The sequence below is a fragment of the Suncus etruscus genome, chromosome 11 (assembly GCF_024139225.1).
Source record: "Suncus etruscus isolate mSunEtr1 chromosome 11, mSunEtr1.pri.cur, whole genome shotgun sequence".
NCBI lineage: Eukaryota > Metazoa > Chordata > Mammalia > Eulipotyphla > Soricidae > Suncus > Suncus etruscus.
The window spans coordinates 66,409,276-66,437,219 of record NC_064858.1 but is presented as its reverse complement, the minus strand read 5'-3'; positions in this window follow the sequence as shown (position 1 = coordinate 66,437,219).

Below are 27,944 nucleotides of genomic sequence, written 5' to 3'. Positions count from 1 at the left end.
AAAAAATGGGGAGAAGAAATGGACAATTTCTCAAAGAAGAAATACAAATGGCCAAAAGGCACATGAATAAATGATCCATATCTCTACTCATCAGAGATATGCAAATCAAAACAACAACGTGGTACCATTTCACAGCACAGACACTAGCACATATCATAAAGAACAAAAACAATCAGTGCTGATGGGGATGTGGGGAGAAAGAAACTCTCACTCACTGCTGGTGCGAATGTTGTCTAGTCCAGCCCTTATGGAAAACAATATGAAGATTTCTGAAAAAACTGGAAATTGAGCACCCATTTTATCCAACTATATCACTCATAGTGATACATCCTAAGAACCCAAAAATCCAATACAAAAATCCCTTCCTCAGACTTTTATTCATTGCAGTACTTTATACAATAGCCAGACTCTAGAAATACCCAAGATGCCCTTCAACAGATGAGTGGCTATAGAAACTACGATATATATACACAATGGAATATTATGCAGCCGTCAGGAGAGATGAAGTCATAAAATTTTTCTATACATGGATGTACATGGAATCTATTATGCTGAGGGAAATAAGTCAGAGGGAGAGAGAGAGAGACACACACAAACAGAATAGTCTCACTCATCTCTGGGTTTAAAAAAAATTAAAACATTAATATAATTCCCAGAGTTGAGGTTCAGAATGATCAGCTCAAGATGTGAAACTCACGAAAAAGAGTGGTGAATGCAGTTAGAGAAATGACTACACTGAGAACAATAACAATCTCAGTGAATGCAGAATGTAGAAAGCCTATCTCGAATACATATGGGGGGACTTGGAGGGAAGAGATGGGGTCATTGGTGATAGGAAGTTTGGTGAAGGGGTGTGTGCTTGTTATGACTGAAACCCAAATACAATTATGTTTGTAATCACTATGTTTAAATAAAGAAATTATTTAATAAAAAAGTGATTGAATGGGCCAAAGCGGTGGAACAATAAACAAGACATCTGCATTGTCTGTGCTAGCCTAGTACTGACTGTGGTTTCATCCCCCAGCATCCCATATGGTTCCCCAAGTCAGGAGTGATTTCTGAGTGCTTAGCCAGGAGTAACCCCTGAGCATCACCGGTTGTGGCCCAAAAACCAAAATATAAAAAAATTAAATTGAGGTAGGAGACATATCAAAGACCTTTGCTTGAAGCAAAATAAAATAAGTTAAGAATTACTATAAAAATACTTGACTATTTTGATAGGTATTTTAAAAATTCACACTACATTCAGAACTGAACAGTTATAACTCCCACAAAATTTAAAGTATGCTGATTTAATATTGATTTCCTGAAGACTGGATTAGGATACATTGTTGCTGAAGAGGAATATAAAGACTAAAGAAATAAATTTCTTACTTTGTTAGCAAGCATTTCCTTTTAGGTAGGAAGAGAGATACTGGGTAGAACAATTCAAACAAGACATATACATCTCTTACTCTCACATCTCTGTTTCAGTTGGGAGTTTTTACACATGTAAATCACTGAATCCCCATCAATAAATCAATTATTTCTGAAGTGGGACCGAACACCTGCATTTTAACAAGCTCTCCACATAATTCTTAAACTACCTCCAGAGAGAGAATGTCAGTAATCTAACTAGGGTTATGAAAGTAAAGGATACAAAAGTAAGAAGATGTGAGAAAATAGACTGAAGCTATAGAAGGCAAGAATCAGAGTTTGAAATCCCCAGTGGTCATTATTCCAGTTTGCACAAGTGCCAACAACGTGCTATTATTAGAAATGACAGGGGGAGCAGTACTTCACAAAAGGTAGGTCCCCTGTTTGTGATGTCCGGCTGGGAAAATCTATATCGGCCCAGTGGGGCCCGACTGTGAGAAACTGTGAGTGCTGCCTGTATGTGTTTGTCTCCTGTCCTGTCTCCTAAACCTCTTGGGAGTGGGCCAAAAATGGCCCAGAAAATTCGCTCTCCCAGAGGCTCCAGAAGAGCATGTCTGCACTGCTTTGCTACGTGGCTGTGCACTCTTTCTAAGGAAAGAACAACACTGCAACAAGAAGAAAAAAATCACACTAAGAACTTATCTGGATCATTGAAGCCCAGCATCTCTCCCCGGACTGTCTTCTCTTCTGCATGCTCAAGCCCAAGATTTGATCCTGTGTGAAGCTTCATCCACGGAGGGCTCCCCTTCCTTGGAGGCAAGTCAACCCACCCAAAAAGGGCGGAGCCAGGGGATCATGACCTCGCACAACATTTAGCCAATGAATACCAACACAACCCGTAGAAAAACCCACAATACAAGTGTGACAATGGGAAAACAACACAGGCCAGCATCAGACATAGAAAATGAAGATGACAATTCTGATGACCAAAAAAACAGCCAACCAACTAATCAATCTCTCAGATAAGGAGTTTAGACAACAAATATGGAAGATTCTCAAAGAACTCAAAGAAACCATGGATTGAGTTGAACAGAACACTAATAAGAACCAAGAAAATATGAAGACAGAAATAAGAAAATGCCAAACTGAAATATTAGGTCAAATAAAAGGCGTGGGGCCTGGAGAGATAGCACAACAGCGTTTGCCTTGCAAGCAGCCGATCCAGGACCAAAGGTGGTTGGTTCGAATCCCGGTTTCGGGTGTGGCCCAAAAAACAAAAACAAAAAACCAAAAACAAATAACAGGCCTGAAAAACTCAGTAAACCAATTGAATGGAAAAATGAATACACTCTCCAACAGGCTAACAGAAGCTGAGAATAGAGTTGGTGCTGTGGAAGATGAGATCAACAACAAATCCATACAGTGGGAGAGATTGGAAAAAAACTTAAAGCAAATGAACAGACAATGGAAAAATTAGTCAAAGAATGGGAACAGATGAAAATAGAAGTCTATGATAAGCTCAACAGAGACAACTTAAGAATCATTGGAGTCCCAGAGACCCAGGAAGAATTAACGGTCATTAAACATCATTAAAGGAAACTTCCAGAGCTAAGGAATGTATGTGATCAACTCCTGCATGCCAGAAGAGTACCAACCAAAAGAGACCCCAGAAAAAATAACTCAAGACACATCCTAGTCACAACCATAAGTCCCACAGATAGAGACAGAATTCTGAAAGCAACAAGATCAAAAATGGAAATTACATTCAAGGGAACATCCTTGAGATATACAGCAGACCTGTCACAAGAAACACTCAAGGTCAGAAAGCAGTGGTGGGACATAGTGACAAAACTCAATGAAATAAATTCTTCACCTAGAATACTGTACCCAGCAAAACTCACTTTCAGGTTTGACGGAAAAATACATGGTTTCACAGACAAACAAGAGCTCAGAAACTTTACAGACTCAAAACCAGTCTTAAGAGAAAAACTGAAAGTCCTAATTTAAGACAAGACTGACCAAAAGACATACGAAATTTCGATATAAAGATGACATTAAATCCCAAAAAAATTCTTTCTCTCAATGTCAATGGACTAAACGTACTAGTTAAGAGACACAGAGAAGCTAAATGGATCAAAAACTCAATCCAACTTTCTGCTGCCTATAAGAAACACACCTGAATAGTCAGAACAAACATAGACACAAAATAAAAGCTGGAAGAAAATCATCCAAGCAAACAACACCCATAAAAAGCTGGAGTGGCCATACTAATATCAGATAATGCAAACTTTATACTTAGAAAGTTGTAAGGGACAAAGATGGACATTTGTATTAATCAAGGGATATGTACAGCAGGAATAAATCACTCTCCTAAACATATATGCACCGAAACAGGGGACAGCAAAATATTTAATAAAATTGTTGACAAATCTGAAAAATAATATCAATAACAACACAATAATTGTGGGAGACCTCAACATGGCATTGTCAACACTTTACAGGTCAACCAGACTGAAACCCAACAAGAATATACTAGACCTGAAAAGAGAAATGGAAGAAAGAGGCCTAGTAGATATATACAGAACACTCTATCCACAGAAGCCTGGATACACATTCTTCTCTAATGTACATGAGACATTCTCCAGGATAGTCTACATGCTAGCACATAAAACATACCTCCATAATATCAAGAAGATAGACATTTTGCAGGCTACCTTCACTGACCACAAGGCCCTAAAATTATATGTGAACTACAAAGAGACACAGAAGAAAAACTTTAACACCTAGAAGTAAAACAGCTTCATACTGAATAACCAGTGGGTCCAAGATAAAATCAAAGAGAAAATCAAAAATTTCCTGGAAACAAATGATAATACAGAAACAAACTATCAGAACTTATGGGACACAGCAAAAGCTGTACTGAGAGGAAAATTTTTAGCTTTGCAAGCACACATCAGGAAGGAAGAAGGGGCCTACCTGAATAGCTAAATGATGCAGCTCATAGAAATAGAAAGTGCTCAAAACAGGAACAGAAAACATGGAGACAGATGAAAATAACAAAGCTGAGAGCAGAAATCAACGAAGTGGAAACCCAAAAGACAATCCAAAAGAGCAACGAAAGCAGAAGTTGATTCTTCGAAAAAATAAACAAGAAAACTAACAAAGAAAGAGAGAAACTTGATAACTCGTATTAGGAATGAAAAAGGAGAGATCACTACTGATATGGCAGAGATTCAAAGGGTAATCAGAAACTACTTTGAGAAACTCAATGCCACTAAAAATGAGAACCTGGAAGAAATAGATAAATTCTTCGACTCATATAATCTTCCACGGTTAAATGAAGAGGATGTAGCATATCTAAACACACCCATCACTATTGTTGAAATTAAAACTGTAATCAAATATCTGCCCAAAAATAAAAGCCCATGCCTAGATGGATTCACTAATGAATTCTTTCAAAGTTTCCAAGAGGAACTACTACCATTCCTGGCAAGACTTTTTCATGAAGTCGAAAAAATGGGAATACTTCCAAATAGCTTTTATAAAGCTAAAATCACCTTATTAACTAAAAAAGACAGAGATGCTACGAAAAAAAATTACAGACCGATGAATGCAGTTGCAAAGATTCTCAACAAAATCCTGGCAAATAGGATTCAATGCCTCATTAAGAAGATCATTCACTATGATGAAATAGGTTTTATCCCATGAATTTAAGTACGATTTAACATCCATAAATCTATCAACATAATACACAACATCAACAACAAAAATAAAATATCACATGATCATATCAGTAGATGCAGAGAAAGCATTTTATAAGTTCCAACATCCATTTTTGATGAAAACTCCCAGAAAGATGGGAATGAAAGGAACCTTTCTCAATATAGTTATGGCCATCTACCACAAGCCAGTGGCAAATATTATCCTCAATGGAGAAAAACTAAAAGCCTTCCCTCTAAATTCTGGCACAAGGCTGTCCTCTCTCACCAGTCCTATTCAAAATAGCACTGGAAGTACTCGCTATAGCGATTAATGAGAAAAAGATATCAAGGAAATCCAGATAGGGAAGGAAGAATTGAAGCTCTCAATGTTTGCAGATGACATGATACTCTACTTAGATAACCCTAAAGACTACCAAAAAAATTTTCTAAAAACAATAGACTCATATAGCAACAGGCAGGCTACAAAATTAACAAAAATCAATGGCCTTTCTATACATCAATAGTAATAAAGAAGATATGGACATTAAGAAAACAACCCCAGTCACAATAGTGCCACAGAAACTCAAATATCTTGGAATCAACATGACTAAAAATATGATGGACCTATACAAAGAAAATTATAGAACTCTGCTTCAAGAAATAAGAGAGGACATGCAGAAATAGAAATACATACCCTGCTCATGGATTGGCAGGAATGACATTATCAAAATGGCAATACTCCCCAAAGCATTGTACAGATTTAATGCGATGCCTCTAAAGATACCCATGGCATTCTTCAAAGACGTGGATCAGGCACTTTTGAAATGCATTTGGAATAATAAACACCCTAGAATAGCTAAAGCAATCATTGGAAAAAAGAATATGGGAGGAATTACTTTCCCTAACTTTAAACTTTACTACAGATCAATAGTATCACAACAGCATGGTATTGGAATAAAGACAGGCCCTCAAATCAGTGGAATAGAATTGAATATTCAGAGAATGTTCCCCAGATATACAATCACCTAATTTTTGATAAAGGAGCAAGAAATCCTAAATGGAGAAAAGAGAGCCTCTTCAACAATTGGTGTTGGCACAACTGGCTAGCCACTTGCAAAAAAAAATTGAACTTAGACCCCCAGCTAACATCATGTACGATGGTAAAATTCAAATGGATTAAAGACCTCAATGTCAAACCCAAAACCATAAGATATATAGAATAACACAGAGGCAAAACACTCCAGGACATTGAGACTACAGGCACATTCAAGGAGGAAACTTCACTCTCCAAGCAAGTGGAAGCAGAGATTAACAGATGGGAATATATTAAACTGAAAAACTTCTGCACCTCAAAGGAAATGGCGCCCAGGATACAAGAGCCACCCACTGAGTGGGGGAGAAACTATTCACCCAATACCCATCAGATGGTAATCAGATGGCTAATCTCCAAAATATACAAAGCTCTGACTGAACCTTACAAGAAAAACAATGTCTAATTCCATTAAAAAAATGGGGAAAAGAAATGGACAGATACTTTGACAAAAAAGAAATACAAATGGTCAAAAGACACATGAAAAAAAGCTCCACATCAATAATCATCAGGGAGATGCAAATAAAAACAACTATGAGGTACCACCTCACACTATAGAGATTGGTACACAACACAAAGAATGAGAACAAGCAGTGTTGGTGGGCATGTGAAGAAAAAGGAACTCTTATCTACTGCTGGTGGGGATGCCATCTAGTTCAACCTATATGAAAAGCGATATGGAAATTCCTCCAAAAACTGGACATTGAGCTCTCATACGATCCAGTTATACCACTCCTAGGAATATATCATAGGAACACAAAAATATAATACAAAAATCCCTTCCTTACACCTATATTCATTGCAGCACTATTTACCATAGCAAGACTCTGGAAACAACCAAGATGTCCTTCAACAGACGAATGGCTAAAGAAAGTGTGGTACATATACACAATGGAATATTATGCAGCCCTCAGGAGAGATGAAGTCATGAAATTTTCCTATACATGGATGTACATGGAATCTATTATGCTGAGTGAAATAAGTCAGAGAGAGAGAGAGAGAGAGAGAGAGAGAGAGAGAGAGAAATGCAGAATAGTCTCACTCATCTACGGGTTTTAAGAAAAATGAAAGACATTCTTGCTATAATAATTTTCAGACACAAAAGAGAGAAGGGCTGGAAATTACAGCTCACCTCATGAAGCTCACCACAAACCGGGATGAGTTTCCTTAGAGAAATAACTACATTTTAAACTATCCTAATAATGAGAACGGATGAGGGTTATAGAAAGTCTGTCTAGAGTACAGGCCGGAGTTGGGTGGGGAGGAGGCAGATTTGAGACATTGGTGATGGGTTATGTTCTTTACATTACTGAAACCCAAACACAATCATGTATGTAATCAAGGTGTTTAAATAAGATATATAAAAAAAAGAAACAGAAAAAAAGGAAAAAGAAATGACTGAATACAGATAAGAAGATTCACTAATTATAAAAATAAGGAGCATTTTACAAGGTATTATTTACAACATATTACAGACTGTAATACAAGGTATTAAAACACTTGCCTGGCATATTGACTGTTTGAGCTCAGCCCTTGCCAGTGTTTTCCGGAGCATCACTAGTGGAAAGACCAGAGCCAGGATTAAGCCCTGAGCAATGTCAGTGTGTCTCAAGCTTCATTTTCTCTCCAATTATTTAAAAAAATATTTTCAAAGTCAAATCTTTGTTTTTAATTTCACTTTCTTTGGGGGTGATTCATTGCCAGTCCCTCTCAGAAAAAATTGTCTTGCAAAATAACATTATTTTAATTATATTATTATTATTATAAACTACTTTTACACCCAGAGAATAAAAAATATTTGAAAAACTTGTGTCTGTCATATAATGCAGCAAATCTTTCTTCTAGATATTTATTTAACTTACCAATAATATATATTTATTTGACCAATATTTTTTTCAAATAAACATCATAGTAAGCTTTATCATCCTTATGTTCTGGCTTGTTGTTTCTTTTATGTGTTTGGGGATTAAGATTTTTGTGTGCTTGCTTGTTTGTTTTTTAAACACAGGCCAAGCCACTTACTTCTAAAATACCTTGACAAATACAAAAATTTTAAGCAAAAATAAATAAAATTTTATCTCAGAAAACAAAAGACCTTTCTATGTAAGATGACCAATTATACATACTTAATTAAACATCTGATTTTTATTTTGAAATATATACTCTTTTGGTTTTCCCATAGAATTGCAATCATTCCCACATAAGTAAGAGAGAAAACTTGAGGTCAATAAGACTTTGATCTCTTATTATTTTCACACAGTTTAAAAGTTAGGCTACTTATAAAAGTTCTAGACATATCACACCAGGCTTTATTTCTGAAATATTACTTTGTTTTATTAGACTCTGGAAATCAAATCAAAGGAAAAATTTTAAATCATTCCAGATTCTAAGTCAGTACAATGAAGCTTTTATGTATTTGGAAATTTCCTATTCTGTAACTATCTAAGCTTACATTAGTGAAATGCAAAAAACCCCAACAAAACAATAATGAAATGTATCAAAATTGTGAAGGTGAACTAATTTTTAGTTCATGGGAATTCAAATAAAATTATTAAACACTTTTTCCCTCAAATAAAATATTTTAAAGAACTTTTGTCAAAATTCAAGATGCTCAGAATCCCATGAGAAGAATTACCCTTCACTAAAAAGAAAGAATACTCGTGCTATAAAATGAAATTAAATATTTCAACTTCCACAGACAAAAGCAGAAAGCAAATATTATCACTATAATAAATTCCTCAAGTAGTCATTAAAATTCAAGAGGAAGACTAGAGAAATTGTTCAAAGGGTTGATTTATACTCTGCATGCAGGAGACCCAAGTCTAATCCCTGATACCGCATGGTTCCCTGAATACCACCAGGAACACAAGCACTGAGTCAGTAATTAGAAAGAGGCCATATCGAAGAACTATTGGCCAATGGCCTGTGTACCTCAGTGGTGTAGAGATTAAGCAACTGTCTACATCTATATCATTAGAGCCAACTCTAGCATAAACATATGATTCAAGGTGTAATAATTAAGCCCAAAATAGCATTTTACAACATTTAAAATTTCATATCTTCTCACTTTTTCTACCTTCAAAAATCAGTAAAATCACATTTTTTCTAAATAATACATGTATTGGATTCAGAGCAGATACTATTTCATGTAATTAAAATAATTGGGGACAGGAGAGATAGCATGGAGGAAAGGCATTTGCCTTTCATTCGGAAGGTTATTTGTTCAAATTCCTGCCTCCCATAAGGTCCCCAGAGCCTGCCATGAGCGATTTCTGAGTGTGGAGCCAGGAGTAACCCCTGAGCGCTGCCAGGTGTGACCCAAAAACCAAAACTAAATAAATAAATAAATAAAAATAAATAAATAAAAAATAAAATAACCAAGTATCTGGGCTTCCTGATTTCTGTGGTAGACTGCTGAGAAAAACCCCATCAAAGTTAATCCCATCAAGGTTCACCAGCCAGGAAATAGCTTTGCTTTGTCTCATTCATCTCCTAGTTCATGAATTCCACCACGACATGCAGTAAAAGCTCTTCAACAAATGTGTCAATGTGGAAACAACACAGGACAACAGCATGCATAGAGAATGGAGATGGCAGCTCTGATGACTCAGAACGTTCAAACTACATAGTCAACCTCTCAGACAAGGAGTTTAGAGCAGTAAGATGGAGGATGTTCATAGAACTTAAAGAAAGAATAAATCAAGCTGAAGAGAGCACAATCAGAAAACTCCAAACTAAAATAACAGGACTGAAACACTTAGTAGATAAAATTAAAAAATCAATAGAAAAGTGTAACAGCAACTGAGGACAGAATCATTGAGCTGGAAGAGGAGATTCAGAACAACTTTTTACAATAGAAGGGATTGGAAAAGAACCTTAAAGCAAGTGATCAGACCTTAGAAAATATACTTAAGAAATGTGAACAGATGAAATTAAAAGTCCTTGACAAAAGCAACAGAAACATATAAGAATCATTGGACTCCCAAAGACCCAGGATGAAAATCCCCAGGAAGAATCAATAGTCAAGGACAGCCAAGAAGACACCATTGAACATAATCTCTAGTGCCCAAACCTAGAGAGCCTTATAAAAGACTGCTGCCTTGTTCCCTGTCTTCTTTTCTGCACAAGACAACCACGAAGAAGCCATTGAACATAATCTCCAGGGCTCACACCCAATAAGGTCCCCACCCAATAAGGTGCAGCCAGAGGAGCATGGATGTTCTGCTTTGTTCCATGGCTGTGTGCATCTTCTAACCCACAAACCCAACACAGCACATAGTAAAAAACCACTATACAAGTATTGCAATGGGGAAACAATGCATGACAACACCACGCATAGAGAATGACGATGACCTAAAAAGCCTCTCAGATAAGATTAGAGTATTAATATGGAGGAGCTCAAAGAAATAAAAGCAAGCATTGGTCAAGCTGAATAGACCACAATGATAGATCTCAGAAAACTCCAAACTCAAACAACAGATATGGAAAACTCAGTGGATGAAATAAAAACGTAAATGGAAAGCCTTTCCAAGGGAGTAACAGCAGCTGAGGACAGGGTCAGTGAGCCAGAGGATGGGATGCAGAACAGCTCCATACAGCAGAAGAGATTGGAAAAGAACCTTAAAGCAAATGATCAGACAATGAGAAAACTACTCAAAAAATGTGAAGAGATGAAAAATTTTTTTAGATAAACTGAACAGAAACAACATAGGAATCATCGTGGTCCCAGAGACTCAGGAAGATAATATTAAGAAGAGTTGGAGTTTTAAGAAAAATAAAAGACATTATTGTAATAATGCCCAGAGTGTGGGCCTGAGAGACCAGATCACTATACAAAGCTCACTTTGAGGAGGATTGAGTGCAAGTAGAACACTAACAACTACCAAGACAATGTTAATGAGGACAGAAGTAAAATGCCTACATTGGTGGTGGGAATGTTGCACTTCTGAAGGGGGGTGTTCTTTTATGACCGAAATTTAACTACAGTCGTGTTGTAATCACAATATTTAAGTAAATATATTAGAAATAAAAAACCCAAGTATCTTATAATATTTATGGCACTGTATTAAGTATTCAAACAAAAATATAGATGAGTAACAGGGAATCCATAAATGATAGGTAGTAAGCGATCATATTATAAAATCTATTATTTTTCTTGTTTTATGATTTCAAGTAATTATAACCAAATGCCATGCCAAGATTTTCTAAAGAACTGATAGTTTTTATCTCTGAAAACTTATACCTGAGAATATTTCAGTTATGAGAATAAAATAAACATCCTTACAAAATTGGTAAATTTAAGCAGAAAAGGAATTAGTAGAAAACTATGTACAATAAGTATGTATGAAGATAGTCATTCATTTGTGATCTGAAAATTTTCAAACAATTATGGGTTTCCTTTTTTTCATTCAATGATAAACTAACAACTGAAAAGTATCAATTGCTGGTAGAATTTGAGAAACAGAAAGTAAAAAGTTCGTGAGTACTCTTTAGTAGAATGTCTTATAGTACCTACAAATTTGTACATATTTCCAAATTTAACATAGAAATTTATAACTTTGCATAACTCAATATTTATTCATATTTTAAGCATATATCAAACAAGAAAAATATAAAAAAAATCGGTTATTTTTATTCCAAATCTCCAAGTTTAAGATGGGAATTTGTCCATGATGTATAAGTATTTATAGATTGCTCATATTTCTGTTTTCCAAAGTAAATATTACATGGATACAAATAAATATGTGTGACATGAAAATATTTATGAGTTAATAAAAACAATCTGAAAATATATTAAATAATAAAATTAATACTGAGTAATTAATTACTCTGCTATGTACGATTAAGTTCTTTTCTTATTTTATTTTAATTAAATTTTATGTATTTTTTGAGTTTGAAAAATTAACAAATAATCAGAAAAAAGTATCAGTTTGGACAATAAGGCATTGTGGAGTGGAAATGTAGGTGAAGATCAGTCATCAAGTTTAAATTTTTTTTTTATATATTTTTGGAATATCTAATGAAGAACATACATGTATTTATTACTTCAAAATATCAAAGTGAGACGAAACTACATCTGCTCAGTGGGGCCTGAATGTGAAAAATTGTGAGTGCTGCCTGTGTGTGTCTGTCTACTATCCTGTTGCGTAAACCTCTTGGGAGTGGGCCGAAAAGAGGCTCCAGAAAACTCGCTCTCCCAGAGACCAATTCTAGGGCGGAAACGCCAAGGAACTGCTCCATAATGTGAAAACCGGCTATGCTTTGCAGAAGCCACGTCCCCTGTTTGTGATGTCAGGCTGGGAAATTCCACGAAACTATGCCTGCCCAGTGGGGCCCAACTGTGAAAAATTGTGAGTGCTGCCTGTGTGTGTCTGTCTACTATCCTGTTGTGTGAACCTCTTGGGAGTAGGCCGAAAAGAGGCTCCAGCAGAGCACTTTGGCTTTGCTTCGCTACGCGGCTGTGCGCTCTTTCTAAGAAAAAAAACACCATCGCAACAAGAAGAAAAAAATCACACTAAGAACTGTGCTGGATCACTGAAGCCCAGCATTTCTCTCCGGACTGTCTTCTCTGCTGCGTGCTTGGGCCTAAGATTTGATCCTGTGTGAGGCTTCATCCATGGAGGACTCCCCTCTCTTGGAGGCAATTTGACCCATCCAGAAAGGCGGAGCCAGAGGAGTGTTCTGCCTGCATCATATAGTCAATGAAAACCACCACAATACGTAGAAAATCCTACAATACAAGTGTGACAATGGGAAAACAATGCAGGCCAGCATCAGACATAGAGAATGAAGATGACAATTCTGATGACCAGATAATGACCAACCAACTAATCAACCTCTCAGATAAGGACTTTAGACTAGTAATATGGAAGACTCTCAATGAACTCAAAGAAACCATGGCTCGAGTTGAACAGAACAGTAATAAGAACCAAGAAAATATAAAGACAGAAATCACAAAACTCCAAACTGAAATAACATGTCAAATAACAGGCCTGAAAAAATGAATGACAAAATGGATAAGCTCTGGGACAGGGTATCAGAAGTTGAGAATAGACCTGGTGCTGTGGAAGATGAGATACATAACAATTCTATACAGCAGGAGAGATTGGAAAAAAAAAACTTAAAGCAAATGAACAGACAATGAAAAAAATTAGTCAAAGAATGGGAACAGATAAAAATAGAAGTCTATGATAAGCTCAACAGAAACAACTTAAGAATCATTGGAGTCCCAGAGACCCAGGAAGAAAATTTCCAGGAAGAATCAATGGTTAAGAATATCATTAAAGAGAAACTTGCAGAGCAAAAGAATATATGTGATCAAATCCTGCATGCTCGAAGAGTACCAACCAAAAGAGACCCTAGAAAAAATACCCCAAGACACATCCTAGTCATAATGATGAATCCCACAGATAGAGACAGAATTCTGAAAACAGCAAGAACAAAAGGGGAAATTACATTAAAGGGAGCATCCTTGAGATTTACAGCAGACCTGTCACCAGAAACACTCAAGGCCAGAAAGCAGTGGTGGGATATTGTGACAAGATGAATGAAATGAATGCTTCACTTAGAATACTGTACCGAGCAAAACTCACTTTCCGGTTTGATGGAAGAATATATGGTTTCACAGACAAAAAAAAGCTCAGAAACTTTACAGACTCAAAACCAGTTTTAAGAGAAAAACTGAAAGACCTAACTTAAGATAAAACTAACCAAAAGACACACCAAATTTTGATATAAAGATGGCATTATAAAGATGGACAATTCTTTCTCTCAATGTCAATGGACTAAATGCACCAGTTAAGAGACACAGAGTGGCTAAATGGATAAAAAAAGACTCAATCAAACCTTCTGCTTCCTACAAGAAATGCAGCTGAACAGTCAGAACAAACATAGACACAAAATAAAAGGCTGGAGAAAAATTATCCAAGCAAACAACACCCATAAAAAAGCTGGAGTGGCCATACTAATATCAGATAGTGCAAACTTTATACTCAGGAAGGTTGTAAGGGACAAAGATAAACATTTTATATTAATCAAGGTGAATGTAGAGCAGGAAGAAATCACTCTCCTAAACATATATGCACCGAATGAGGGGCCAGCAAAATATTTAATACAACTGTTGACAAATATGAAAAATAATATCAATAACAACACAATAATTGTGGGGGACCTCAACACGGCTTTGTCAACACTGGATAGGTCAACCAGACTGAAACCCAACAAGAATATACTAGACCTGAAAAGAGAAATGGAAGTAAGAGGCCTAGTGGATATATATAGGACACTCTATCCACAGAAATCTGGATACACATTCTTCTCCAATGTACTTGGGACATTCTCCAGGATAGACTACATGCTGGCACACAAAACATAACTCCATAATATCAAAAGGATAGAAATTTTGCAGACTACCTCCACTGACCACAAGTCTCTGAAATTATTTGTGAATTCCAAAGGGAAACAGAAGAAAAAATTTAACAGCTGGAAGTTAAGCAGCCTCATACTTAATAACCAGTGGGTCTGAGATGAAATCAAGTAGAAAATCAAAAGGTTCCTGGAAACAAATGACAAGACACAAACTATCAGAACTTATTGAACACAGAAAAAGCAGTACTGAGAGGAAAATTTATAGCTTTGCAAGCACACATCAGGAAGGAAGAAGGAGATTACCTGAGTAGCTTAATGACACAGCTAATAGAACTAGAATGTGCTCAACAAAAGGACCCAAAAATAGGGAGACAGAAAGAAATAACAAAGCTGAGAGTAGAAATCAAAGAAGTAGAAACCCAAAAAACAATCCAAAAGATCAATGAAAGTAGAAATTGGTTCCTTGAAAAAATAAACAAGATTGATAAACCACTGGAAAAACTAACAAAGAAAGAGAGAGAGAGAAACTTGATAACTCGTATTAAGAATGGAAAAGGAGAGATAACTACTGATATGACAGAGATTCAAGAATCTATTTTGAGAAACTCTACGCCATTAAAAATGAGAACCTGGAAGAAATGGATAAATTCTTGGACTCTTATAATCTTCCACGGTTGAATGAAAATGATGTAGCATATCTAAACACCCCCCTTCACTATTGATGAAATTAAAACAGTAATCAAATGTCTGCCCAAAAACAAACGCCCAGGCCCAGATGGATTTACTAATGAATTCTGTCAAACTCTCCAAGAGAAACCACTACCAATCCTGGCAAGATTAAATTGAACAAACAGAAACACTTCCAAATAGCTTTTATGAAGCCAACATCACCTTGATTCCTAAACCAGACAGAGGTGCTACGAAAAAAGAATATTACAGACCAATATCGCTGATGAATACAGATGCAAATATCCTGAACAAAATCCTGGCAAGTATGATTCAATGCCTCATTAAGAAGATCATCCACTATGATCAAGTAGGTTTCATCGCAGGAATGCAAGGATGGTTTAACATCCGTAAATCTATCAATATAATACATAACATCAACAACAAGAAAACTAAAAACCCACATGATCATATCAATAGATGCAGAGAAAGCATTTGATAAGGTCCAACACCATTCTTGATCAAAACTCTCAACAAGATGGGAATGGAAGAAACCTTTCTCAATATTTGCCAGTGGCAAATATTATCCTCAATGGAGAAAAACTAAAAGCCTTCCCTCTAAATTCTGGCACAAGACAAGGCTGTCCTCTCTCACCACTCCTATTCAACATAGCACTGGAAGTACTTGCTATAGCGATTAGGCAAGAAAAAGATACCAATGGAATCCAGATAGGAAAGGAAGAAGTCAAGCTCTCACTGTTTGCAGATAACATGATACTCTACTTAGAAAACCCTAAAGACTCTACCAAAAAGCTTCTAGAAACAATAGACTCATATAGCAAGGTGGCAGGCTACAAAATTAACACAAAAATCAATGGCTTTTCTATACACCATAGTAATAAGGATGAAATGGACATTAAGAAAACAACCCCATTCACAATAGTGCCACACAAACTCAAATATCTTGGAATCAACTTGACTAAAAATGTGAAGGACCTATACAAAGTAAACTATAAAACTCTGCTCTAAGAAATAAGAGAGGACACGAGGAAATGGAAACACATATCCTGCTCATGGATTGGCAGGATTAACATAATCAAAATGGCAATACTCCCCAAGGCATTATACAGATTTAATGTGATCCCTCTAAATATACCCATTACATTCTTCAAATAAGTGGATCAGGCACTTTTGAAATTTGTTTGGAACAATAAACACCCTCGAATAGCTAAAGCAATCATTGGGAAAAAGAATATGGGAGGAATTACATTACCCAACTTTAAACTTTACTACAAAGCAATAGTTATCAAAACAGCATGGTAGTGGAATTAGGACAGGACCTAAGATCAGTGGAATAGGCTTGAATACTCAGGAAATGTTTCCCAGACATACAATCACCTAATTTTAGATAAAGGAGTAGGAAATCCTAAATGGAGCAGGGAAATCCTCTTCAACAAGTGGTGTTGGCACAACTGGATAGCCAATTGCAAAAAATTGAACTTAGACCCCCAGCTAACATCATGTATGAAGGTAAAATCCAAATGGATTAAAGACCTCGATATCAGACCCAAAAACGTAAGGTATATAGAACAACACATAGGCAAAACACTCCAGGACATTGAGACTACAGGCATCTTCACGGAGGAAACTGCACTCTCCAAGCAAGTGAATGCAGAGATTAACATATGGGAATATATTAAGCTGAGAAGCTTCTGCACCTCAAAGGAAATAGTGCCCAGGATACAAGAGCCACCCACTGAGTGGGAGAAACTATTTACCCAATACCCATTAGATAAGGGGCTAATCTCCAAAATATACAAGGCACTGACAGAAATTTACAAGAAAAAAATTTAATCCCATCAAAAAATGGGGAGAAGAAACAAACAGACACTTCGATAAAGAAGAAATACAAATGGCCAAAAGACACATGAAAAAAATGCTCCACATCACTAATCATCAGGGAAATGCAAATCAAAACAACAATGAGATACCACCTCACAGCCCAGAGAATGGCACACATCACAAATAATGAGAAAAGTACTCTTATCCACTGCTGGTGGGAATGCAGTCTAGTTCAACCTTTATGGAAAGTGATATGGATATTCCTCCGAAAACTGGAAATAGAGCCCCCATATGATCCAGCTATACCACTCCTAGGAATATAACCTAGGAACTCAAAAATACAATACAAAAACCCCTTCCTTACACCTATATTCATTGCAGCACTATTTACCTTAGCAAGACTCTGGAAACAACCAAGATGCCCTTCAACAGACGAATGGCTAAAGAAACTGTGGTACATATACACAATGGAATATTATGCAGCTGTCGGGAGAGATGAAGTCATGAAATTTTTTTATACATGGATGTGCAGGGAATCTATTATGCTGAGTGAAATAAGTCAGAGAGAGAAAAAATGCAGAATGGTCTCACTCATCTATGGGTTTTAAGAAAAATGAAAGACATTCTTGCTATAATAATTTTCAGACACAAAAGAGAAAAGAGCTGGAAGTTCTAGCTCACCTCAGGAAGCTCATCACAAAGATTGATGAGTTTAGTTAGAGAAATAACTACATTTTGAACTGTCCTAATAATGAGGATGTATGAGGAAAATGGAAAGCCTGTTTAGAGTACAGGAGTGGTCGGGTGGGAGGAGGGATATTTGGGACGTTGGTGATGGGAATGTTGCACTGGTGATGGGTGGTGTTCTTTATATGACCGAAACTCAAACACAATCATGTATGTAATCAAGGTGTTTAAAAAATATAAAAAATGGAAAAAATATCAACGTGAAAACAAAATAATTACAGTACAAGGTAATGAATATAAGCTGTAATAATTTTTTAAAATGAGAAAGAAAGAAATAAAGAGAGAAAGAAAGAAAGAGAATAAATTTTGACTTAACTAGAAAATTATGTCTAATGAATGTGGTATTTAAGAGTTTTTTTGAGACAAATATAATTTCAGTATGGTAAAAAGAATGTTAACTTTCCAAAAGGCAAAAAGGGAAGTATTTTAACAGATATAAAAATGTTATAGTAAAAGGAAAACAAACAAACAAAACAGCGGGGTTTAACTTAAGTTCAAAGAGTAGCACTGAAGTATTAATCAAGAACTGAAACTAAATGTAATAGTAAGAAAAAAAAGGTAATAGTAAGAAAGACAAGAGCTGTTGGGTAGCTTAAATGATCCTAGAACAAGGTAGAATATAGATAAAACTAGAAAGACAAAAGGTCTTAAGGCAGATTTATTTAAGAAATAAATAATTCTCAAAGAGGTCATCCCCAATCTAAATATAACAGATATTTAGAATTGGGCAAGGTATGCCTGTAATTTTAAAATTTGTCTTTAATTTACATACCTGAAATTTTAAATGTGGGCTGTTTTCAAGTTCAGTACAACTATGTAAAATCAATCTGACCACTTATTTTCAATTTTCTACCTGTGGCTCCCAAATCTGCTTCCCTAACATATGGACTGTGCCTAATTCTCTAGGATTGAAATGGAGATTAAGAAGTTAAAAAAATAGGCAGTTTCTCTCGTCTAATACAGATGTAATTAGTTACTGATTTCATTTTCAAAGTCTCACTGTATCACATGCATGATTGTGTATTTTTTTTTCCTTGAGTTTAGTTATACATCAGTTTAGTTAGAAATTTTCACTACTGGACACTGTACTGCAGTTGACTTAGTGACTGTGTGTGGGGTCCTGCAAGCCCCCCCCCCGGAGGGGCCCGGCCAGCGGGGATCAGTCAAGAGGCTCACGGACGGCCGCACCTTTATTTTGCGAGGCTCAGATCACACCACACCTGTAAGAAATCTGGGAGAGATTAATAATAAATGGCCCAAGACATAAACTTTGTTCAAAGGCTTTTATTAAGGTCCAGCACCTTCTTATATAGGGAAGGTGAAAAAGGCAGGCAAAAGGCAATGTCAATCATGCTTAATTAGCAGTTTCCATGGAAACATCCCGTGACCTTCTAACTGCATTCCTAAACTCCTAACAGATACAAGGTGGGGGCAATGTTCTTACAGAAATAATTTTGTACAGACAATGTAACATATACACAATAATGAATGTCTTGTTAACTCAGGGATATGATTAAGGGAGTAAGGCCTCATTTCTGGGAATGGTATCGGGCCGTGTTGCTCTCCTCTGGGCTACAAGGTTAATTATACTTTGCAGCTGCACATTCTTTCCTGTTAGCTCAAGGGTTCGTAGCAAAACAGCACGTAGACAGCTTATAGCTGGAAAATGGCAGAGAGTATAGCAAAATGGCCACTGCCAAGTCACAGTAACCAACAACTGTGCATTATCTTTTTTTTTTTTGTGTGTGCATTATCTTTTAAACATCAATTTAAAGACACTGCTATGGAATTTCCTCTTCTGAACAAAGTTTTTCACTTTCTTTTGGTCTAAAAAGATCACTTTTGTCCCAGAATAAGTAATCATATAAATCATTCCAAAGCTGTTCATTGTTCTACATTCAAGATATACAAGTTACTGACAGAAGTTAAAGAAAAAACAACTAACCCGCTTTAAATAAATGGGGAACAGAAACTGACACTTCCTCAAAGAATAAATACACATAGCCATAAGGTACATAAAAATGTTCTAAATCACTAATCATCAGGGAGATGTAAATTAAAACAATAATGAAGTACAATCTCATGGTACAGAGACTGGCACACGTCACACACACAAAAAACAAAAACAACAACAACAACAACAAAAGAACAAGAACAATCAGTGCTGGAGGGGATGTGGGGAGAAAGAAAAACTCATTCAATGCTGATGGGAATGTGTCTAGCCTAGCCTTTATGAAAAACAATATGGAGATTTCTCAGAAACAGAAAATTGAGTTCCCTTATGATCCAGCTATACCACTCTTAGGAATATACCCTAGTACCACAAAAACACAATTATAGAAAAGCCTTCTGCATGTCTATATTTATTGCAGCTTTGTTTAAATAAAAATATTAACAAAACAAAACAAAATAAAACTGAGCTATGATTTTCTCATTAATAAAAGAAAACAATGATTACATGTTTAATGAAAGTACTAACAAATCCAATTAATGTAATCATTATTTTTATAAATTATCTTTATTTAAACACCGTGATTACAAATATAATTGTAGTTGTACGATTACAGTCATGTAAAGAACACCCTTCTTCACGAGTGCAGAATTCCCATCACCAATTTCCCATATCTACCTACTCCTCACCCCACCCACACCTGTACTCGAGACAGGCTTTCTTTTTCCCTCATTCATTCACATTATTATGATAGTTTTCAGTGTAGTTATTTCTCTAACTGCACTCATCACTCTATGTGGTGAGCTTCATGTCATAAGCTGCACCTACTGAGAAGATAGGGGGAAATAAGGGTTGGGACTGAGGCAGTAAAATATTAGAAATGAGATTTGTAGGGCAGTATCAAGGTCACAATACAAGATGGATGCTATGGATATATAAAATATATGCATACAATACTATCAATAGGAAAACTAGGAAAAAAAATTCTAGTGACTGTCCCAACATAAACCAGTACTAAAATGGCCCACCCTCCTCCTAAAGTGCATTTCCATTAGTGTAGGGAGAGGTAGGGGGGAAGCCTGAGGATCACTAAGAGTCCATCTGAACCGACTTCTGGCCATCTGAGCTGGCACCGAGGGAAGGCCTGAAATCAGGGGAAAAAGACAAGGACGGCTGGGGGCCTGCCAAGCCTCCCAGCACTCCCCAGGCCAGGGAGAAGGGCTTCAGTATGGGGCCTCCCCAAACCCCATACCTGGCAAGAGCTGGTCTCCAGAATAAAAGAGGAAACCAGAGGCCAGATGTCTGCCCGCCCTCCTCCCCATGCACCTCTCCCCTGGAGTACGGAGGGAGGAGGAAAGCCTGAGGGCCACTAAGAGTCTACCTGAACCCACTTCTGGCCATCTGAGCTGGAACCCAGGGAAGGCCTGTAGCCAGGGGAAAAGACAAGGATGGCTGTGGGCCTGCCACACCTCCCAGCACTCCCCAGGCCAGGGAGAAGGGCTCCGGTATGGGGCCTCCCCAAACCCCATATCTGGCAAGAGCTGGTCTTTAGAACCTACTTCTGGCCATCTGAGCCAGCTTCCAGGTAGGGCCTGGAGTCCAGGGGAAAAAGAGGGGGTAGGCTATGGGGCCTGCCAAACCTCCCAGCACTCCCCAGACTAGGGAGAAAGGCTCCCGTATGGGGTCTCCCCAAACCCCATGCCCGGCAACACTTGCATAAGCTCAGTTTTTCTGATCTGTTAGTTCAGTGTGAAAATTTCTAATTTCAGTTGACAAATCTTCTTGATGCTTAATTTTGCTCCAATCAAGTCTATTGATGCTTTTTTTTTGTGCTCCCTGAACATTTTTTATAATTCTACTCTAAACTTCTTATTTAAGAGGATACCTATTTGTTTCCTACTTTTTAGATTAGTAGAGGAGCCACCTTGATTTCTGTAAATATGGGAGTGTACTGCAAAATTACTCCATTGGCAAGGCTGTAGATTGCTTCTTAAAATGTGCAGAAATGGAATTCAGGGGTTACAAGATAAGCTTTTCGGTTTTGGGTCCTGGAGAGATTATAGTCCTTGGAGTGTCTAGGCAGGCTCAGCAGAAAAGAGGCAGAGAGCATGGCCATCATGCTTTATAAGTCTCTGTGTGCCCAATCACATGGCAGGAATTGGCCCCACGTGCGCTGGGTGGGAACATCTTACCGGGTGTGGGTCCTGGAGAGGTTATAGTCCTTGGATTCTCTAGGCTGGCTAGCAGAGAAGAGCTAATGTAATCATTTTTAAGATATGTGAATCAAGTTAACTTTAGGTTTATTTATATATTTTATGTCAATTGTATTTAATCAAGCTAGAAAAGAATATAATTTAAAAACAGAAATTTCCAAGGATAATTATGTGAATGAAATATACAAAGTAGTGTAATCCTATTCTTGTTCAGAATTTATAGTATTAATTGTTATGCCATATAAGAATACCAAAACAAACACACACACAGATAAAAAAGAAGAGCACCTAGATTGTGAACTATTATGTTGGAGTATGTTATTTGTCTCTTTGTGGCCACATATGAAAATACTCAGGACTTATGCCTGGCTCTGTTCTCAAAAATTACTCATTCCTGATAGATCCAGGGTACCAAATGGGTGCTGGAGATCAAAACGAGGTCAGCTGCATGTAAGAAAAACATCCTATCTGCTGCACTGATGTAGGTCGTAAATCCTATAGCTTGTTATTCTTGATCTAAATGTACTTACTTACCCCTGTCTCTCTGAGACACTTGAACAGGAATATAAAGGCACTATGTTTCTTTTTCCATTTTTTCTTTATTATTTATTTATTTTTGTTTATTTTTTGTTTATATTTCTTTTCCTGTTTGTTTTGTTTTTGTTTTGCAGACACACCCAGTCGTGTTTTGTGGTTACTCCTAGCTTTGCACTCAGGAATTACTCCTGGCTGGCTCAGGGACCATATAAGGTGCTGAAGATGAAACCCAGTGTATTATCACTCCAGCCCCAAAGGAATATTTCTTAAATGGAGAATACAGCAATGTTAGGTTAGTATTTCTCTTTTATTTTTCAACTGTTCTAAACTGGGGGTTCTAAAGAATTTTAAATTTTACTTATTTTGTAATAAACCAATATTCCTAAGCATCCTTAGAAACAAATAAAAAACAGCTTAATGGAGCAGAAAAGTCACTTTTGCAAGTCATTTTTATGCCATTTTAATTGCTTCTGACTTTCGCAGAAAACTGACATTTCCATGAACAGATCAACATCAAGGCAGAACCTATACCCATGACCTTAGGCTGACTCACATTTCACTCATAAATATTTTTAGCTGGATCAAGTCCAGCTAACATACTGTTATATATCCATTTCCATGGTAACTGGCAATATGTCACAAACAAAGGATTTAAAATTCAATGTATGTTGGGGCAAAAGAAAACCTTTAGTGGAATACAAAAGAAGCATACCTGAACAAAAATTTCTGAAACTAGGGCAAGACAAAGAACAACTAATCACATATTTTAATTACATATTTTAATAGAACTATTAAAACAGAGCTAGGCCAAAGACTGAAAATTGTATGTACTAGAAAAGTTTATCACATGCAAAAATAGAAACTGAACTCCCTTATTAGTTAGATGATGGAAATGTGTATAAAAATAAAGGAGAAAAATAGATGAGTATCCTCAGATCTGCCAAAGGTAGGATCACTTTGGTCAAAAGACATACAAGTACATTGTATTTTGGATGAAAGGAATACAAGTACACTTAGTTTCATTTGTCATATTCTCCTTTAAACTTATGATGATAAATACAAGACATGAAAGGTTAACTTTATATTATAGCAATTTAAAGAAACAATTGAAAATCATCATCCAGTGTTCAACATTAATGAGGGGATTTATAAAATTTTCAAGTTTAAAGCATGCAAACCATGGCTTTATTTTTAATTTCTCTTTTGGTTGTTCATCTGCGCTTACATTGGGTGGGTTGGGGCCACATTTGGAGGTACTCAAGCATTACTCCTGGCTCTGCACTAAGAAATTACTCTTGTCAGGCTCTGGGGACCATATGGAATGTTGGAGATTAAACCCAGTTTGGCTCAGTGCAAAGAAAACACCCTACTAACTCTGCTATCGCTCTGGCCCCTGCACTGACCATTACTTCCAGTATACATGACAAGGTATTTTTTTTTTTTTTGCTTTTCTCTAGTTCTTTTCAGAATTGTCTTCATCTTTGATCTTGCCATTTTAATTATAAAGTCACTTGGTGAGTGCCTGAGTAAATTCATTTAATTTGTGATTTTTTTTAAATATACTGATTTTGAGAGTATAATCTCTTTCTAACTTTGGAGAAATACCTACCTATTATTTTTGTTTGTTTGTTTGTTTGTTTTTGTTTTTGGGCCACACCTGGTAACGCTCAGGGGTTACTCCTGGCTATGCGCTCAGAAGTTGCTCCTGGCTTGGGGGACTATATGGGACGCCGGGGGATCGAACCACGGTCCGTACAAGGCTAGCACAGGCAAGGCAGGCAATTTACCTCTAGCGCCACCACCCAGCCCCATACCTATTATTTTTTAAAATAAGAATTTTATCCCTGTTCTTTTGTCTTCCTACCTCTCTTTCTTCTTTCCTTCTCTATTTCCTTCCTTCTAGTTTTCCCTTTCTTCTTCACTCCCTCCCTTTCTTTTTTTACCTATTTTTCTTTTTTCTTCCTTTCTCTATTTATTTTCTTCTTCCTTTTCTTCTTTCCATTCTTCCTTATTTCATTTCTTCTATCCTTCCTTCCTTTTACCTTCTTAGTAGATCTTTTCTTCCTTCTTTCTTTTCTTCCATCCTCCCTCCCTTTCATTTTTCTTTTTTTCCTTCCTTTCCTTCCTCTAGTCCATCTTTCCTTACTTTTCCTTTCTTTTTTTCCTTTCTCCCTTTCTTCCTTCTTGGCTCTGAGGTGCTTGGGACCATCAGGGCCATATCAACAATACTCAGTACCCAGGACTACTTGACCATACTAGAAAGACCATATAGTGTCATGGTTTAAACATGGATATAGTATTTTCAATTAACCAACCCAGGAGTTGATATTATTAATCATTTTTCCACCTCCTCAATGAAAGTTCTATTCATCCCAGATTCAGGTCTGCTTCTGTGTAGAGCAATCCAATTTTGTTGTATCATAACTTCAGGAACAGGTAAACCTATTATATTTATTTGGTTATCTTGACATACTCAGTAAGCATTAGCCTTCTTTTCTTTTATTGGAAAGTATTTGAAATACTTGAAATGACTCAGTGAATTTCTTGAAGTATCATTTCATAAATATTTTAGTAATAGTACATTAAAAGCATAAAAAATTTTAGGTAAAATGTTATTTTATAATTTATAAAAAGATAAGTAAAAATAAGAAGTCATGTAAAATTAATATATAGATTACTAAATTGGCATTTAGTCTTTTGAAATGTAATAGAAAAATGTTTAAATACAGAGGTCAGTAGAATAACTATTTCTCTCAGTTAAATGATTCATTTGGCAATAGAAAATATTTTTCTTAATTTGCCTAAGCACTTTTGTCATATCATCCATATTTCACAGCATATATCTTTAAGGCAATTGGAATGAATTTGTGAAAATACACCTACAAGGGTATTACCCTACTTAACCATCTATACTGATGAGAGATTATGCATTCGACCCTACCTGTAAACACAAATCAGTAATTCAAAATAGTCAAAATTAGTTATATTTTGGTCTGAAACAATGAAAAAATTAATTATTTCTATAGCCTACTCTACTGAGATAAGAGTCTTCATTTCAATGATATTTTAATTGACTTTCAAAGTAATTTTAAACTGTTTATATAGTTTGATATTATTAATATAATGTCAAATGTATATATATCCAATCTATACCTGTTGGCTGTTGAATATTAAATAAAACAATATATATTTTTTCAAAGTAAAAGAAATTATCTAGCTTTTATTTCCATTAATTTATTTTATAATATGAAGAAGTGATGCATACAATCGAGGTTGAGGAAACATATCCAATAAGAATGTTTATAAATAATAGAAATACTCTATGATTATAGATCCTTTGCATTCAGGAGACCCAAGTTGAATCCTTAGCACTATATACTTGGAACCTACGAGCAAAGTTAGAAGTAGCCCATGTGGGGCCGGCACTAGAGGTAAGGTGTCTACCTTGCAAGCACTAGCCAAGGAAGGACCACGGTTTGATCTCCTGGCGTCCCATATGGTCCCCTTAAGCCAGGGGCAATTTCTGAGTGCTTAGCCAGGAGTAATCCTTGAGCATCAAACCGGTGTGCCCCCCCCCCAAAAAAAAAGAGAAAAAAAATAAGTAGCCCATGAGTGTCATTGAGTACAAGCCCTAAATTTAAAAAGTACTAACATTTTATTTTCTTAATTTTAAGACAAAAAACAACTCAGTATTTTTGCACTAACCAAACTGACTGTAAATAAACTAATCAGAAAGCATTTACACAAATCAAATCCCCAATTGTTACAACAATTACAACAATACTGCACAAATAATGGCAAAACAGCCCTTTCTTACAAGTTTCCTTAAATGTCAATGTACTAAACTTTCCCATCAAAAAATGGGTACAGCTGTTTAGATCTAACAGCTGTTCAATCAGCTGCTCTTCATAGATATCTATAATAATCTAATTCTTCTATTCACATAAAAACTGGTGCAGAATGCATTAGAAGCCGTGGACTCCCACTACAATGCTCAATATAAAAAGTTTTGTCTTAATTTTACAATGCCTATAATAACTCTTTGATCTTTTGTTCACAGTGGTACTTAGAGATATAGGTTGGTCGCCTGGTTCCAAATTACAGTGCTATACTATATTAGACTCAGAAGACAATGATTATTAAGATAATGTCTTGACAAAAATTCTAATGTATTAATTTTCTACTTGGTGATGCGTTTTCATATAATCTAATGTTTATTTCCATAGACAACAATGCAATATACAACTGCATGTCCAAACTTCTGCTACAGAACTCATTCATTGAGTTACGTTATTGTAATTTGTTTTCAATTTAAGATAGCTTACTATTATATCATAATGCTTTTAGGAAATGAACCTGAATGCTCTAGAATCTAGATGATTCTTCATGGTGTAGACTCCTCTTATCATGCTCATAACCATATTATTTAACTACACATTCCTTGCATGTTCATTTACTCTCGCCTAGGTCCTTTTGTGGTGTATGGCAGCCTTCTGCTCCATCATGGGTGATAAAACCATACCTCTGTATCTAGAGATCTTGGTATCTGCACAGGTCAAGAAAAGGAGCTTATGATGAAGTCTTTCTTTACAGTTCTAGAAGTCCTGTTTCTTCACAGTCATTTAAATCAATTTTCTGTAGTTGGTGGTCTTGATATTGCACCGATTAAGCCTGGAATAGAGTCTTTTTGTTATGTTTTTAGAAGATCCATTCAGTTGCATTTGTCTCAGTCAGACCTCTTGAATTAGAGATATTAGTTGTTATACAGATCATAGGCCAAAACCTAGACAAGGGCTTTTTTATTGGTCCCAGGATACGTTCTGGCCAGTCATGATTGTCACAGTCAGTGATCTGTAGATAGCGATCTTGGCTTTTGCACAGATCAAAGGATGACAAGTCGTCTGATATTGTCTTATTGTTAGATGGTGAGGCAAGACAACATGCTCTTAGGTCAGGTTTTTACCATTTCCTCATTGTCAGGATATCATATCAAAACTGGCACATGTTGGTGCCAGTGAAGTATTAAGGATGTTCCAGGGGGGGATTGGTTCCTGGAACTGCTGTGGAGAACTGTGTCATTTCTATGTCTGGGATTCAGGGTTCAAGGTTGGACGGTCACTGTCTAATCACCTAGAGTATAAGGTGGGTCCACATGATATATTTTCAAGGTGGGAGGTGCCCCTGTATTGTTAAAAAGTATGAGTTCTTATTTGTAGTAAATAAGTGATTGTTTTTATATATAAAACCCCCCCTTTTTTAGTATTCCTTTGCAAAAAGAAGTGGTGCTACATTATATTGCTGGTGCATGTGGGGGTGGGAAGAGAAGAAACAAAAACAAGACAAAAATATATGTACATATATATATATATATAAATTTTAAAATGAATTTTAAAAAGTGATTAAATTGATGCAGGAGACTACCTTACATTTGGGGAAATATAGGTTAGGAGGTAGTATTATATAGGTCTTATACT